Genomic DNA, 13,414 nt, shown 5'->3' on the forward strand with positions numbered 1-13,414 from the left:
CAAAAATGCCCACAGCTCATCACTTTCCCTTTTGTGAATGCTAAATTACTGAGAACCCCACCCCATGCCTGTCCTTAGAAGATGGCACCTAGAAAGGTGAATTTTTCTTTCTGAAGTTTCCTAGGCCATTGCTGAGTGCAATCAAGTCTGTCTCATTACACCCCTCTCCCCTTCCTCTAACTGCCTATCTGGAAGGGGTGGGACAAAGCCAACTACTGAGACCACTCACCCTATCCACAAAGATGCCCAGAGTCAGTCCGTTAGGCTCTGGGAGTCATCCTAACATACTTGCTTTCTGCCAGGTGCTATGCTACATGCTGAGGATACAGTGGTGGGGACACTCAGCCATAACTAGCCTGTCCTCTGAGGATGTACTAACTAGCTTGGGAGTTAGACATACATAATACAGTCCTAGAAATTAATGTGAAATTGCAATTGTATGTGCTGGACAAACCCAGTTCTGGAAGATCAGAAAGAACAGGATGAGGACATGACCTTTAACTATTATCTGAAATCAACAGGCCTCCCAAGCCAAGGGAGAAGGTTGTGTAAAGGCCCTGTGGCGGACAGGGCATTAGTAGTCTCCAAGAATTGAAAGAAGGCTGTGCGTGTCTGGGTACAAGATAAGCCTGGGAAGGGAGGCAGGGACCAGGACAAACAAGTTCATAGGGGGCCAGGCCAGTGATTTTACATTTTATCCTAGGAGCCACAGGAAGCTGGAGGCTGTGGCACCTGCACACAGATTGAGAGATGATAGAAGACGGTCCCAGGGAAGGGGCTGTGCAGGTGGGAAAGAGGAGATACATTTGAGAATTATTTTGATAGCAAACTAAAGGCAATTTGGTAGCATATATGATACAGTAGGGTGTATTAGTTTCTCATTGCTGCTGTAACGCATATCAGAAGCTTATGACTTAAAATAACAGCACTTTATTCTCTTTAATCCTGGTGGCCAGAAGTCAGAAATGAGTCTTAAAGGGTCAAAAATCAATGTATTTGCAGCGCTAGTTTTTCCTCGAGGCCACATAGGGGAAGCTGTTCCTTTGCCTCTCGCACATTCTAGCGGCTGCTGGCACTTGTTGGCTTACGGCTGCGTCCCTGCTCTCTCTGCTTCCATTGTCTCATTGCCTTCTGCCTCCTGCTCTTGAGGCCCCTTGTGGTAACATGAGGGCCCAGCCTGGTAATCCAGGATGATCTCTCCACTTTGCAGCTTCAGCTATTTAAAATCCTTTAATCATGTCTCCAACGTCCCTTTTGCCAAGGAGGTTCCAGGGATAAGGACCTGGGTATCTTTGGGAGCCACTGTTCAGGATGTCACATAGGCAAGGAGAAAACGGGATCCCACATGTTGCTTGGGGTCCGCCTTGTCGGTGGGATAGACGGCTCTGAGATCGAGTCGGAGCCACAAGACAAACTCCGTTTTAGTCCAACCGAGTTTGAGGTGCCTGGGAGACATCCCAAAAGAGCTGTCCACCGGGCAATTTGGAAACACAGATCTGGAGTCCAGGAGAGAGGCCTGGGCTGCAGGTAGAAATGTGGGACTCTTCAAGCAGAGTGCTCAGTAACGTGGTCGAAACAAATGAGGTTGTCCAGGGAAAGGATATGAGAACACTTGGAGAATGAGGATGTCATGGCAATTTTCAGAGGATCTGAAGAGGCAAGAGGAAAACAAGTACGTTTCTGGCTCAGATGTCCAGAAGGAGATGATTTCAAGAAGGGAGTGATCACCTCTGTCCAAAATGCCTGAAGGCTCAAGTCAATAGAGGACTGAAAATGTCCATGAAATTCATCACATGAACTCCTGAGGCAGAGTGACGGGAGCCGAAGGGACGCTAGGTTGGAGCAGGTGAAGGGTGAATGGATGGGAAGAAAACAGCAAGCATATAGAAAACTCTATATTCATACATATTCTTCTTCTGTATGTTATATGTTCACATTATCTTTCAGATCACGGTTCAAGCATTACTTCTTCAGGGAAGATTTTCCAGACCACTCCACCCTTAGTTTTACAAATTCTTGTAGCCCCTATTCTCTCCCCCATGAAGCCCTGACCAAAGGCTATTGAAATAAATGTATTCATGAGATTATTTAATCTGTGGCATCCTCTCCCACTTCCCTTATGAGTTCCTCGAAAGCGGGTTTCTGGGTCAGTGTTTGCTTACCATCGTATTTCCAGAATTTAGCCTAAAGCTGGCACATAGTAGGTTCACGACTGGCTTTAGTGAATGAGAAGATAATCAGATGAGTGCTAGAGCTGCATTTTGATTTCTAGGAGGAGGCTGGGTGTATTGAAATGTGCACAGACTTTGAGCTCGGACACTCAGAGTTTTGAACCAGACCCCTTTTCTAAATTTTTAAAATGTTTATTTATTTTTGAGAGAGAAAGAGAGAAAAGGAAGGGGAGGGGGAGGAAGAGAAAGAGGAAGAATAATGGAGAAAGGGAGACACAGAGTCCAAAGCAGGTTCCAGGCTCTGAGATGGCAGCACTGAGCCTGGCGTGGGGCTCAAACCCACCATCTACAAGAACATGACCTGAGCTGAAGTCGGACGCTTAACTGACTGAGCCACCCAGATGCCCCAGAACCTTCTGTTTTCTAGTTATGTGGCTTTGGCAAAATCAGATTAGCTGACTTATGGGGCTTCAGTTTTCAAGGCAGTATAATGGGAGGCTTACTCCCGTGATGACAGTACTACCTATGAGACGAGGTCTGATAGGCATTTTGCTTTCACAGCATCCTGCCTTGTCAGGAGCTGACAATCAGGCATGCAAAACAAGTGATGTGTATGAATTTTTCAAAAGTATTACTTTGGGAAATCAGAAACAAAACAAATAGAGAGAGAGAAATGGAAACAGAGAGCCAGAGTACTTGGCATACATAGTGGCAACTTAATAAATCCTGCAGCTTGGTTGTGTTCTGTTTCATTTTGTCCTGAGTGTGTGGGGGCGGGGCCCATGTAGCTGCATAAGGAATGATTTCCTAATTGGGGAACATCCCAGGGAAGCTTGCATCTGCTGATGTCCATGAGGGCTCGGTGTGTCTGAGCAGAGATGGGGAGGGGGCTGGAGGATCTCGTGCTTTTGCACAGGGGCCTCACCTTCCCCGTTCACGATGCCATCCAGCTGGGTACCTGGCAAAGGAAAGCCCGGCGTTGTCTCCCTGTGCCCACACCTCTGAGATCACACGCAGAGATCGGATGCCTGCTGGAAATCTGGAGTAATTCCAGTTTATTAATTTGTGCCCCTGTAATTAAACAGTCATATTAATTAGCATTTATGCCCGTGTGCCTTCCTTTTTCATGTTGGAGTTGAAGCTCAGAGTAATTATTTATATGATTTCTCAATTTGTTTTGGTTCTGTTTTCCCAAGGTGATACTCGTGCAAGATTCATACGCGGCGCTTGCTCCGCTTGTCTGCTTGTCAGCCGTTGACGAGGCAGGGAGCCGTGGGAACAACGTCTGTCCGGCAGCCGCCGTGTCCTGGGTGGGACAGAATTCTGAGCACCCATTCTCTGATGAATTGGTAGGAAACTTGCGATCTCCGTGCACACTGCCCGTGATTCTTGCGTTGTTGTATTGTGTGTGTGTGTGTGTGTGTGTGTGTGTGTGTGTGTGTGTGTTGTTCTGTTGGGCATATGGAAACATTAAACCATTTTGTTGGACAGTTAATCAGCTTTGTTTGGCGTCATCCCCACAGCGAGACACCATTTTGTTTTCCTAGGATTGGGTTAGAATAATGGATGTAACCACGTAGCGTAGAGGGAGATGGAGAGCGTTGCTGCTTGGTTTGGGTTTGGGGGCCCTCCTTTATGCCGATGCCCCCTTTCCTGGTTGATGGGAATAATTACTTTCATGGACGCTTGTGGAACATGTCCCAGTAGCTCCTGTCAGTCAAGGAGAGGATGACTCTGATCCTTATCTCTGAAGCATTTATTGTGCCCCTGGGCAGATGAGGTCAAAATGATTGGGGGGTCAACCCGAGATACCCCAAACACACAGGAGCAGGCAGCCAGTGGAATAGAGTGCCAGGTCGATGATCTCCGTAACAGATGGCGGAGACGCAGGAGAGCTGCAGGTAGGGAGTTGGGAGAGGGAGGAGGACGAGCGAGAGGCAAAGGTGGATAGGAAGAAGGCAGTGAGTGTATGGTGTCCAATGTGTGCTGAACGCTCCATAGACGACATTCTCTTTGCAGCCACAGTGACCCTGCAGCTTTGGCATCTGGCTCTGCCTCCCAACCCTATTGTATAGATGTGAAAGCAGAGGCCGGGGGAGGACTGAGTGACGCATCTGGGATCGTCTACTAGAAGGTGTCACAGCAGGCTTTGTGCCCCCGGCTGATTCCGGAGTCTGTGTGCCCTCTGCTCCCCCAGGAAGCTGTGCCTGATGCTAACTGGCACATGCTTTGGAGAACATGAGTTGACTAGTAGTTCATAGCTGGTTGACCATGCACCCCCTGCCAGGCTTCCTGCCGTGGGCACGCACATGCTCGGGGCAGCATGGGGGAAAGCATGGATTTGAAGTAAGAAGGAAGTGGTGAGGGGTGCCTGGGTGGCTCAGTCGTTAACTGTTGGACTTTGGCTCAGATCATGATCTCACAGTTTGAGCCCTGGATCAGGCTCTGTGCTGACAGCTCAGAGGCTAGAGCCTGTTTTGGATCCTGTGTCTCCCTCTCTCTCTGTTCCTCCTCCACTCACGCTGTGTCTCTCAAAAATACATAAACATTAAAAAATTATTTTAAAAAAAGAAGGAAGTAGTCCGAAACCTTCAAGATAATAGCAGTGGGTGTTGTTGAGCTCCGACTGCGCACCGGCTTGTTCACCATTCTCTACCTTCCTGCTCCCGTCTAATCTTCATAGCTGGTGCCTGGGAGGGGTACCATTGTTCATTCCCGTTTTCTAGTGGAGAAACTGAGGGACGGGATGGTGGATGGAGAGGCAGGAGAAATGGTGGCAGTTACTGTGGTCATCCTGGGCTGGGCCGGAGGAGGCCTTGAGAGACTCGGGACACCATGAGCAAGCAGGCCTGGGCCAGCTGGGATGCAGGCAGCTGGGGCTGTGGTGCCCGTGAGGAGCTCTGGGCCCAGTGCTCCCAGAGGCCCTGAGGGCTCCATGTGGGGGACAGAATGATTCTCTGGGGATAGAGGCCCGCTCCCAGCAGAAACCCTCACACTCGGCGGGAGAAGTGAAGGCCTGATAGAAAGCCCTGAACTGTGAATCCTTCAGCAGGACTGGGAGTACAAAAGAAAGAGCATGGGCTTCGGTACCGGCCAAGCCTGGTTCAAGGACTGACCTCCTCACTTACTCAGTGTGTGACTTGAGCAACATACTGAGCTCCCCGAGCCTCATTCCTTCTGCAAAATACGGAGCACAGGGCTTGCCTTGCAGTGAAGGCTGTGATGAAGATGACATAAGATGCTTCCTGAAAAGCTCCCACAGCAATGCATGGTGGAGGATGGGTGCCCCAGAAGGACTCAGGGAAGGATGAAAGGGTAAGAAAAACCCAAGGGAAGAAGAAATTGTGGGATTCGTCGAGGAGGACACAGCATTAGAATTGGGCCTTGAAGGATGGGTAGCATTTATCTGGCTTTTGTGTGAACACAGACCAGAGATGAGTGCGGGACGGGCCCGCTCACTTAGCCTCCGGGGCAGGCAGAAGTGCCCAGGACACGCTGTGAGGCTACTGGGGACTGGGAGGGGACCGGACCCGCGTGCCCCACGGGGGGTGTACCATGGCTGTCTGCCCGGTTAATAGTGACAGACACGCTCAGTGTTCCCTCCCCCGCTGTCTGAAGAGGTTGAGGAACATGTCAGGGGTCAAGGTCAACTGGAGTGGCAGAGAAGGTTTGGACTCCAAGCCCCCTCATGCCATCCCCTGCTTCATCTGGCAGCTCAGACATCCTCAAGACGAGTGCTCAGAGCTTGTTTGCGGGGCTGGACCCGCTGCCACCTCCGGCCGCGTGGTGCTGCGCGGCTCCGTGAAGACATATGCGTCACTAACAGAAGCAGTGCCTCTCGACATCGCGGCAAGACATTTTGAATTCTAATCGTGGAAATAACTCGGAAGAAGGAGATGAGGGTTATCATTTATTTAGGGGGCTTTATCAACAGAGGCCCTCTCCGGCTTTAATAAATGAAATGGGTTGCACAGAATGGGGCTCACTGAGGCATGAGATACTGTGTCTGCCCACGGAGGGCTTTGAATAATTTACATCCTGGAAAGATATTTTATGACAGTGCTTATAATCTTCTTATTGGTTTAAAATCAACATTTACAGCAGACGTCTTTGAACTGATGCGGCTGATAAGCTTATCTCTTTATTATGTGACACGAATCAGGCCTGCTCAGGAGAGGGAGTTTTCATCAAAATTGATTCCTCTTTGGATCTCAATATTTTATTCTCCAAAAACAGCCAATAAATAATAGAGGTCAGCTATTAATATTTCATTTTAATTAATATATTAGTAGAGGGAACTCTTTTAATTTGAACGGGCAAGACGGGAAGGAGGCTTCGGGGTTTTGTGAAGGTGATTTATCTGGAGGACCCCTTTCCAGTTATACACGCCGGCCGGCCGCGGAGAGGCCCCTGCGCTTACCGGCGTCAGCCTTCCAGCAGATCCGCTCTCTGTACCGGAGCCCCTTCCAGGGGATTGTGTAAGCCTGGTTGGTCCGGATGATGAAGCTGGGGCTTCCGGGTCCCTGGAGAAAGATGAAGAGGATATTTTGCTCCCCCAGTTCTGCAGTGTTTGGAGCCTGCGGAGCCAAGGACACAAAGGACATGGATTATGGCCCCCAGGAGTCCAAAAGGCTGTCTGTGCAGCTGTCTGGGCATGAACCTGCAGCACTCACAGGGTGCTGGTGGCCTGTACAGTCCTGGAGGCAGAGGCAGAGGCTGGGCTGGGAGAAGGGACCCAAGTGTTCTGTGTTTCAACGGGAAATTGAATCCACTGCTCTGAGACTCCATTTCCTCACCTATAGACCAGATGATGGCCATTCACCTCACAAGGGCACACTGTGGTAATTTATGCAAATACTGCCAGGCCACTGTATGCGAGGTTACTCTTAATATTCTAAACTGAGAGGCCCTGGTGCCCATGGGAGGAAACATTCCACCAGGGAACACAAGCATGGATTTTAGAAATTGGAAACTTAAAACATGTCCTGGACATTTTGAGTTCTTTGTGCTACTAAACCACAGGCAAAGAAGGGGGCTGGTGCTGAATTGACCCAAGGAAAATGATTCTAGCTGCTACTGCTACCCCACAGGGGGTGCACCGAGAGAGGATTTTGCTTGAAACCCAGAGAAAGCTCGGCTGGGACACCTCTTAGTGCTCCCTTTCTCAAAGTCCTGGCTAACGCAGCCATGGCTACCCACCCAATAAAGATGAGACTACTGGGGACTCCGATCTCAAAGAAATGAGGCCTGATTCATGCCCAAGCCCTTCCTGGCAGAGCATGAGAGGGTGCAGATGGGCAGTGGAGGAAGAAACAATGATTATGGACTGGAACTTGGCGATTGGAGGGCTTGGTTGGGAGGACCAGGAAACTGACACCAGCCTGCAGTGATGTAGTAGCTGATGAGACTCTGTGCATCTCAGGGACTAGGGCCAGGAACTGTCCCCTGGACAGTGGTGGGTGTCCCTGGCTTTTTGTCTTGGGAGGTTGATCTTTTTGAAACATCATTTGCCCTGTTGCCCTCTGGCTTCCTACTGGTTTGGGTCAGTGGTGAGTATCCCAAGGGAATGGGGGTGGTGGTGTGGGGGGAGGGAGCCCCTTCCATGGGTGCTCAAAGGCTGGATGCATCTACTGACACAGAGTCACACAGCCCCCCTGCCTAGTTCTGGCTTTGGGTTCTGGCAGTGCTCCCCACTCCCTCCTCTCTTCGGGCCTGTGGTGGGGATAGCTCGCTATGGTCATGAGCCCTGGGGTCCTGCTCTGAACCGTTTATGGTGGCTTTCCCCATACCCTGCCCACACCATGGGAATAGGCCCTTTGTTAAACTCTCCCTAAATAGCCCAGTTGAACGTGCTATCATCATTTTTCCTACTGAGGCCTTAAGGCAGAGGGCAGTCTCACAGATATGGGGTGCCACCTGGATGGTCAGAATTTGGACAGGCGGGCATGGGACTGGAGGGTGTAGTAGAAAGCTAGAGAGCAGGTCATGCTGACCACTACCTATCTGTGGGCTCTTGGCTCAGTCGTGTGGCCTCAGCCTCTGTAACTTCAACTGCAAAATGACAATCCTAATAATATCTACACAGGACACAGTTTCAAAGTGGGGGGAGTCTAAAGGCCTGGCATGTGGTGGGTACTCAAGGGAACTCTTGGTCCCCTTCCCCTGGCACATGGGAGGCAGTCAACTGATGCTGGAACTGATGCTGGATAAACCTGGATGAGAGAGACACACACACACAGAGAAAACGAGAAATGCATATGTGTGTGAAAGTGTGCATGTGGAGGGGGGTGTGGGCCCAGGGCGTGGGCGAGGGCTAGAAAAGAGACACAGGTCTGCTTCCAGATATCTTTGAATCTATGCAGAGATTTCAGTTTGGGGGGATGTTCAGAAGCACAGCTGTTTGGGAGGTGGGGAAATGAGATTGGGGAAGGCCTCCCGCCCAGACCAAGATCAGCCAGTGTGCAAGGTGGGTCTTCCAAGTGCATGACAAAGACTGAGCTGTGGAGAGGAAGTAGTGTGGACTTGAGTTGGGAGGCCAGGGAGGTGGTCGGTGGGGAGAAAAAAATGGGTGCCATGCCTGAGTGTATGATAATCTGGTGGCGTGGGCCTCTGCCCCTTGGGCCTCCACTGTGAGATCAGTGACTTGCGGGCTTGGAGCCCCTGCACCTGGCTGGGGGCTCCCTGACGCCACCCGGCCCCTCCCGAGCTCATCCAAAATTTGGCTGTGTACAGGAATCTCAAGGTGAACAGTGTCCACAGGTTTCTATGAGGGATCTGGGGATGGGGGTATAAGTTAGGAATTGATGCCACAGAATCACACAGAATCACACTGTCCCAAGCAGATGGTCTTATAGGTCCTTTTTTCTTTTTAATGTAATTTGTCAAATAGGCTGACATGCAACAGCCAGGTCCTTTTGCTGATCTATCCAGCAGGCCTGTCTGTGCCGGTCAGTGGGCAGGACATCAGGAGGGCTGGGCCCAGAGGCAGAGACAGGCTTCCATGGCTGTACTTGAGGACATGTTGGCCTTATGTAATTAAGGAGAGTGGTTCGCTGAGAGCTCTCTCCCCACTTTCCAATCAAAAATATTACATTAGTCATGCTGCTGTTGAAACCCTTCAACAGCCCATGGATCGCTGGCTCCAGAATGTGTACTGATTAGAGCTGTAGGCCACACTCCTGCCCCAGCCTGCTGATGCTGTGTCTTGGATGGAAAGGCAGCCCTGATCGCTGTGCACATCCCAAGTGGGAATGTGGGCCAAGACGGCAATGGCCAGAGGGCATGGCGTGCGGGTGCGAGGCCCAGACAGACCAGCTGAAACATCGAAGCGAGATAAACACCATTCTGGTCTCTCACTCCCGTTTCTATTGAGCACCTAGTCTAGGCCATGGCCTGTTAGGTCCTGTGGGTTTAAATGGAGAAAAAAGGCTTTGAGAAGCTCCAGCCGAGCTGGGGAGCATCATACCAGTGAAGTTCAGCGTGAGACCATTCTAGCACTAGACTGTGGGCGAGACCACGTGGCATGGAGACCACAGACTGGGGGCTCAGCCATGTCTCTCTGTTCCCCACCGTACCCACAGAGCCTTTTGCCGTGCTGGGCTAAATAAATTCAGCAGGTGCTTATAGAACTTGATGTAAAAGTGTTGCATTAAAATATTATTTTGATATCTTGTGATACGAGTTAGTGAATGAATAAATGCAGAAGATGTATCAGGAATACAGGTATCCAGCGTCTGCAGAGGCTGGGTGTGTGAAGTGAGTCTTGAAATTCATGCAAAATTGGTCAGGGTCGTGGGGAGGGAGGGAGATGGTTCCAGAGAGAGGGGGCGGCGCAGGCAGGGGGAGGATGACACATTTGACACAGAGGGCACCAAGCCCCAACCTCCAGTTTTGGGTTGTCACCTTTGGGGCCTAATCTGATCCGATCTGGAACTCATGCAGGGCAGTGTGTTCTTCTGCAAAGCTGCTGGCTGCCTATAACCGAGATGCTGTTTGATGTCTACCACCCCCCTGGAATGTCTCACCCAAGTGACAGTTATGGTGACTAACCTGTTATTTCAGAAGCTCTGCGCACCTGGTGGGTTGACAAGTTAGCTGAGGCATATTCAGGTCACTTGTCTCTTTTTAGCAGCACCAAGAACGGGGTTCAGATGTAAATGTGCCTTTGCTCTGCCCACCGACTGGCTCTTTCCCTGGGTTCCACCTTTCACTCGCGTGGTAACGTGTGACGATTCACCGGACCCCTCTCAATGTCAGCTGCCTCATCTCCAAAGCGGACCCAAAGCATCCGCCCGATTTACCAGGAGAAATACTGTTCAGTGCTGTTTCCAGGAAGGACCCCTCAATTCAGGAAAGGCCAGCTCAGACCCCCCAGGAACCTGACGGCATCACTCACAAAATGCTTTTGAAATCTGTTTTTTTTTTTAACCTTAAAAATCTCTTGACCTCGTATTCTACTCGGTAATTTAACTCTGCTTGCTTGATTTTTGCATAGTTTCAGTGATTTATAACAAGAAGGCTGTGGCTGGAGAAGATGAGGTACTTGCTTTGGGCCCCAAATTTAAGAAGACACCATAACAAGGCTAGTCGTTAAGATAAAAAACATCTTAATACAATGTTTAAAAAATTTTGGTTTGCACAACTGACCACCCCTTGTGGTGAATAAAGTTTCATCAGAATGGGCTGCAGGATTGGGGGGAGCAAGCAGGCGGGGTTACCCACACGCAGAATTGGGGTCTACCTTTCCTGAAATTGTGATATTTTGTTTGGCATGGATTTTGTGGCATTAATTTTGAGGTGAAAGATGTTGCATTCAAATATTATTTTGATATTTTGTTTACTCAGTTTTTTGGTGCCCTCTTAAATTCTCTCTCTGCCCCCCCAACTCCCCAAAGCAAATGCCTCACTTGCCTTACCCTAGTCCTGGCCCTGAGTGTACTTAACCTGCATCACTCTGCTCCCCTGAAACTCAAAAGACCACAAACCCTCCAAGAAGATGTAGCACGTTATTCCTCAGGCTTCTCGAAACCCTGGAGCACCTTTCTGCATGCTCCTGTGGGTCTGGGCACCTTCAGTAAAGAAGCCCTGAGATACCAGAGGGTCTCTGTACAAGGCCAGGTGCACAGGGGTCTGGGAGGGCAGTGGGTTGGGTAGGTCTTCCTCCTGCTACAGACTCAGCTGCGGCTTAAGCAGTCTGACTCCACTTCTCCAGCAGCAAAATGAGGGGATGGGGACAGATGATCTTTATGAAGGCTTGATGGTCTGTGGGTCTCTGAGGGCACAGCGGGGGGGGGGGGGGGGGGGTGTGGGAGGCACCTTTCCAAGCCAGCCCTGTGTGAGTCACGAACTGAGAAAAGGTCAGTGTGAAAAATCGTTGGTGTTTAAATCAGGAGTGCTGAAGCGATGCTCCCTGGATGTGAATGGGGGAGGAAATGTTTCCTAAAACCTCTCAGAGAACATTCTGCTTGGGCTGGGTGCGGAGGGAAGCGTGGAGGCGCTAGGGAGAGCCCGAGCCCGCTCTGGGCTGGTGGGCGGCTCGTGGGCATGGAGTGTGCTCTGACAGACACGGGCGAAATGGTGGGTGGAAAGTCTGCTCGGAGATCTACTTTGGGCTGATCTGGAGAGGTTTCTTGGAAAAGATAGGACTTGAAGAATGTGCTTCAAGTGATGGTGAACATGATGGACCCTGGGCTTTCTGGGTCCCAGGAGGAGACAGATGAAGCTCTCAAATGGAGTTGAGTTCAATAGATGGGACTATTTATAATGGCTCAGAGGATGAAGGGAAAATCAGCAAGGGGCAGGGAGGCAGTTTGGGGCTAGCAATGCAGGCGGTTCTTTACCTACCACCCTAGACCTTGGGGAAGGGGCAGGGCCAGGGGGCTTGCTGGAAGCCAGCTGTCACTGTAGAGGAGACTAGGGCAGGAGCTACGGCTTTCAGGACCAGAGCACAGACATTTACAGATGCACCTGCTAGGGTGAGTCCGAGTCCATACCCTCACCCTGCTTTCCTTCCAGCCTCCGATCTCTGGTCAGTGCCTCCCGCCAGATGGACCCCAGAGATGTCATTCACACAGGTCAGGATCCCAGTGCCCAGGGCAGGGTGGAAGGAGGGGCTGGAGGGCGAATGAGCAGAGGTCGCTCACTGGGTAAGACGGGTACAGTAATGGAGTGAAGCCGTGTCTGTGCAGGTGCCGGTGTGGCTAAGGAGTGGGGGCAGGGCTCCATTTTACTGCGTTTCCATATGCCTGCTTGCTTCTCAGGACACGTGGCACAGTAGCCATTATAACCTGTGTTCCAGGAAACTGAGGCTGGAGGGATTGACAGGTGGATGGAGTCCATCTTGTTGGCCAGTTGCAGAGTCAGTCAGTGTTTCCAGTGGAGACAGGTCTGACCCTCCCCTGGAGCCCGTACAGGACGATTTCCTCAGTGCTGTGATCTCAGTGTTCTGGGTAGTAAGCAGCAGCTCCTTGATGACTCCCGATTGAGAAGGAAACCTTTCCCTGAAGGAAGAGGGAGCATTTATATGAGTCTCTCGTGTTTGGACTGGGGACCCCCAGGAGGGAAGACTGGGGCTGACTCAGGCCGGGCAGAACTTCAGATCCACCTTCCTGCATGCATGCCTTCAACCACGCACACCTCCTGAGTGCCAATGAGGAGCCCAGTCTGCCTGGATGTTCAGGCTTCAAAGGTCCCAACTCCCCCTCCTCCTCCTCCTCCTCCTCCTCCTCCTCCTCCTCCTCCGCCTTTTCATCACGACCACCATTTATCGAGCTCTTGTTAGGTTTCAGGCTTTGTGTTAAGTTCCACATGTCAATCGATGCATTTAATCCTTGCAACAACATAGCAGGGTTGGTGTTATCACTACTATTTTCCTCAGAGGGACACAGAGGGACTTGCGGTGTGGTCACAGATACGAGAGAAGGGGTGAGCACAGTCTGGGGTGGGAGCAGGGCCAGGCACAGGGCTCCATGCAGACGTTCCTGCATGGTGTGCTTTTGGCCAAATTTCTTTAGTTCTCAGCTCCCTGCTATTAGAAAGCACCCCAATGAGGCTGTTTGGGGGTGAATGACATGGTCCACAGGCAGCCTCTAGTCTAGGGCATGACACATAGGATCCCTGGACAAATGTAAGCTGTTGTAGGTCATTGCTTTAATTAGCTTGTCACACCATCTTTTTGTCCTTTTCCTTCTTCCTCTCCCTGTCTTCTCCCTGCCCTTTACCAGCCCGAGGCCCTCCGTCACCAG

Source organism: Suricata suricatta, chromosome 16 (genome assembly GCF_006229205.1).
Source record: "Suricata suricatta isolate VVHF042 chromosome 16, meerkat_22Aug2017_6uvM2_HiC, whole genome shotgun sequence".
NCBI classification, from domain to species: domain Eukaryota; kingdom Metazoa; phylum Chordata; class Mammalia; order Carnivora; family Herpestidae; genus Suricata; species Suricata suricatta.